Source organism: Callorhinus ursinus, unplaced genomic scaffold, assembly GCF_003265705.2.
Source record: "Callorhinus ursinus isolate GAN/ISIS: 27379988/994484 unplaced genomic scaffold, GSC_fseal_2.0 scaffold110, whole genome shotgun sequence".
Lineage (NCBI taxonomy): Eukaryota > Metazoa > Chordata > Mammalia > Carnivora > Otariidae > Callorhinus > Callorhinus ursinus.
The window spans coordinates 1123668-1128340 of record NW_027397172.1 but is presented as its reverse complement, the minus strand read 5'-3'; positions in this window follow the sequence as shown (position 1 = coordinate 1128340).

The following is a 4673-nucleotide window of genomic DNA, read 5'->3' as shown; positions in this document are numbered from 1 at the left end:
TTTCACTGGAGCCAAAGGGTTATGGTGTCCTCCCTGCCCTTCTCCTCCCTGCCCTTCCCGGTCTCCCTGCCCCACCTCTCCCTTCATTCTGCACACACCACCTGAGTGCCCTTGCTCTGCCCACACCCCGGTGTTGCCCGTTAGGAGGCCACCGAGTGTGGGAAGGGGGATCGAGCCCTGTCCGAGGCTCACACCTTTCTTCAGTATGTGTGGGACGGCACGGTAGCTGTGTGCGCAAGCCGGAGGCGTCCCGATGTCTGCAAGGCAAGGAAGAAAGGAAGGCCCCAACGGCCTGTCATCCCAGGCAGATGTCGTAGGAGGGCGGCCTGTGGGAGGAGGCAGGGCTGAAAGAAGTCCTCCCTGGACCTTGGCCATCCCCGCAGCCCACTGCTTGGGGTCAGAGGGCGGCTCTGAGCAGGTCTGTGTGTGGTGCGTGCGGCCCTGGCGGCCTCCCAGGGCCTGTCCTGATTCCTGTTCTGCCACGAGCCCTTATTGTCCCAGACAGAGGCAGGCCAGCCGCTTCCTCGGAGGAGCTGGGCCAGGGTGCCATGCTGAGCCACAGGGAGCCCCACAGAAGCCGTCTGCATGCCCGATTGAGAAGAGACTCCATCAGCCAGACGGCCCTGTGGGCTGTGCTGCACCTGCCGTCCTTCCCGTTCTGGCCCCCGCAGGCTGGTGGTAAAACAGCTTTCCGAAAGGTGTGGCGCCACACCTCTGTGAGGGGCAGGTCAGAGACGCTTTGCACGAGGACTCCCCATCTGGGTAGCAGGTACTAGAATGTTCAAGGCTCTGAGAAGAGCTTCCATCAATAAACCTGTGACCGCCCAGCATTCCAAGCAGGCACTGCACCCTCCAGGCTCCCTCTTCTGGGAGGCCCCAGCAAACCAACCTGGGTGTGCCTGGAACACTGTGGAAGCACTCTAGAAGTTCAAAGAAAATATGCAGTGAGCTGGGGAGGTGACGACGTGACCTGAGGGCAGGCTCCCGGGAAGCTGCTGGGATGGTGTCCCCGGGGAAGGGGGGCCCTCAGATGCTTGTGTTCCTTCCCCCCCACTGCCCTCTTGCTAGGACCAGACTCAGCGGCATCAGCAAGGCCACATCTGCTAATGGGTAGTGTCCCTGGCACAGGGCTATGACTGCTCTGCCACCCCATCACATAGCAGGTGGACCCAGGGCCTTCTCCATGGGAGGGTGACCTAACTCCATTCTGCTCCGAGATACACGCACATGCACAGACACAGACACAGACACAGACACAGACACAGGCAGCCCAGGTGGATGACCAGAGGGGCTTAGGGGGGCAGAGACTGTACCTTAGGCTTTAAACCCAAACTACCTATTCCTTACCGGGATTCTGCACTGAGGTTTCAGCCCCAAGCAGGACTAATCATAAAGGGTTCATTCCTCTTTCTCTGCAACTGTCCCTTGTGTATGAATGTCCTTGGCATTCAAAGCTGGAGTCTACCTTCTGGGCCCCTTCATCTCGAATCCCCAACAGCATACAACTCTTCCAACGTGGCTGCAGGAGCCAGGAGGACAGGAAGATACGAGGGCCACTCTGGCCAGAATAGCCTTCCATGCTCCTTAGGACAGCACCTTCTGCCCTTGAGGTCAGGGAGGTCCGTAGCTTCAGGCTGACCTGTTCTGGAGGAGCAGGGGGCAGAACTCCTGCAGACTAGGCCTTTGTGTGTGACCCACAGAAGCAGGCCCTGGTTGTCCAGCTGAATTAGCTGGACACAGACCATTGACCCGGACAACGCCTATTCTGGTCACTTCGAGACTCTGGTGCATATCGCCACTAGGTGCCTCAGGTGCATTTGCTCGGTTGAGTGTGGCACCCCTTCTGGGGCTGCTAGACAGGAGAAGGCACCATAGACCTGCAGTTAGGACCCTACTCCCCCCTCCACCATGGATCAGTCAGACCCCTGAAGACCTGCAGATACCAGCAGCCAAGGAAGCTCTGTGGGCCCCCTTTAAGAAAGCAGCACTGCCGGCAACAGGAAGCCAAGCGGGAGTCCCGGAAGTCAGGGGTGAGGGTTTGTACCTTCTTTCCAAGGTCACAGCACCGCTGATGGTTTGAAAACCCAAGAGCAATGTCACCCCACCTCTGCAATGAGTCTGGCAATGTGAGAAGGGGTGGGGCGGGAAGATAGGAGGAGGTAGGTGTGACCACCCGCAGACGCAGGAGGTCCTATGGCCGGGGAGTAGAGGGTTCTGGGTGGGGATCCGGAATAATGGACATGTGGGGACCAGGAGAGGGTTCAGTGAGAGGGGGCAGAGGCGGGAGGGAAACCCAGGCTGAGCGCTTTGGGAGCTCCGTGTGCTCGGCTCACCAACGCCAGGGGCGCAGCCTGGGAAGAGAGGCAGAGCTGGAAATCAGTGGCTGGGTAGGGTGGGTGACGTTGAAAGCTTCCTTTCACCAGGGTGAAAGCCAAGAGCCAGAAGCTGAAGGCGTGATGGAATGCAGACGGGGAGGGGTTGACAGAAGCCACAGGGCCCAAGTCATCTCAAAGGCAATGCCTTGGCCTAGTGCCCCTAAGGGGCCAGCTCCTGGCCAAGTGGCAGTGCCTCACTTTGCTGTCATCTCTAAGCCTTGAATGGAATCTTGAGTGGAATCAGTGCTTCAAAGAGTTGAATGCGGGCCCTCGCTGAAGAGGCCTGCAGGTGTCCCAGCTTTCCCAGGCACCCCACTTCACGGTGCGGGAGGCCCTGTGCCGAGCACCGCTTCACCTGTGCCCTGGTTCTCAAACTTCACCCCACAGTCACCCTGATGCAGGCATTCTGGACAGACTTTGAGAAACACTGATGCAGGGTCTCACAACGACCCCATGAGATAGCTTGGTTGCTATAGTCCCCGTTTTTCTGGTAAGGAAACAGGCCCAGATGAGCTAAGGAACATGTATGTCCAAGGTAGGACAAGTTATAAGAAGTAACCTGAAGCCTTGCTTGGGGTCACCACACTGACAGGGGCCTATAGGATCCAGGAAGGTGTAAGTAGGAGAATGGCATGAGCCAGCGCCCCTCTCCCACACTGCTTTCTCTGCCTAAATACCTCCTACCCTCCAGGCTCACGTCTACCCAAAATGGTTTCCTTTCATATCAGCCAACTGCTAGTTCTCCAAGGTTTCTTGCTTCACTGAACCCCTCCTATTAGTGAAGCATTCTAGAGACCGTGATTCCTGGAAAGGACAGAGGCCCATATGTGGGCCTGAAAGTCAAGGAGGTGGGGCTGCAGTATGGCTTTTGAAGGCCCTTCTTCCATAAAAATGTTTTTTAATTTTTTAAAATTATACTGTACAACTGCATTAATATAAAGATGAATATATTAATATATATTAAAACTTTTTTTTAATCTAAAAGTTCATTTATTTTTTCTAGCTTGAAAAGAAAACGTTTTCGTGAGCCTCTATTGTGGCAGAAAAATGCCCTCTCCGAAGATGTCCATGTCTTCATGCCTGGAACCTGTGTTAGATTACATGGCAAAGGAGGATCAGGGTTGCAGACAGAATGTAGGTTTCACATCTCACTTTTTTTTTTTAAGATTTATCCATTTGAGAAAGAGAGAGAGAACCCATGGGTGTGGGGGGGGAGGGGCAGAGGGAGAGGCGGGGAGAGAGAGAATCTTCAACAGACTCTCTGCGGGGCTTGATCCCAGGACCCCTAGATCATGACCTGAGCCGAAACCAAGAGTTTGCTGCTCAACCCACTGAGCCACTCTGGCAACCCCATCATCTAACTTTGCAATACTGAGATTATCCTGTCTCAGCTGGGCAGCCCAATGGCGTCACAAGAGTTTTTTAAAAAATGGAACAGGGAGGGGCGCCTGAGTGGCTCAGTCGGCCTTCTGCTCAAGTCATGATCCCAGGGTCCTGAGATCGAGCCCCGCGTCAGGCTCAATGCTCTGCGGGGAGTCTGCTTCTCCCTCTCCCACTCCCCCTGCTTGTGTTTCCTCTCTCACTGTGTCTCTCTCTGTCAAATAAATAAAATCTTTAAAAAAAAAAAAAATAGGAACAGGGAATCCGAGGAGGCAGCGCGAGGACTCGTCTGGATGTTCTTGGCTTTGAAGATAGTCTTAAGAGGCCGCAAGCCAAGGAATGGGCAGTCTTTAGGAGCCGGTAAAGCAAGGGAACGGATTCCCTGCTAGAGCCCCCAGAAAGGAACGCACCCTACCGACGCTTCAAACTTAAGAGTCCATTGAGACCTTCCGGGCTTCTGACCTCCAGAATTGTAAGTAATAAATTTGTGTAAGTTTGTGGTTATTGTCATAGCAGCAATAAGAAACCAACACAACCGCTAAAAGTATGCTGGGCCCCAGGTACTGTGCCTCCTTGCCTGATGGCCCGCGGGCCCTGGGGCAGTCTGGGTCAGCATCCCTTCTCCGCTGCTCACCAGCTCCCTACAGCACATGTTGCTTAATGTCTGGGCGCTGTGAGGTAGGGATTGCTGTCCCCATCTACCAACCACCCAAGGCTCGAGAAGCGAGGCAATTCACCAGTGATCACGGGTTTTGCTCCAGAACCCAGGATGTGGGCCGCGACACCACGCGACTCTTTGGGTGGAGCGCAGCTGTTCTCCACCTGTAATGAAAGGGCCGCGAGGCCGCCAGGGGGCAGCAGAGGCCCGACCCCGCCCGCCCGCGGCCCGACTGCGCCTGCGCGGAGCCCGCGGCGGCG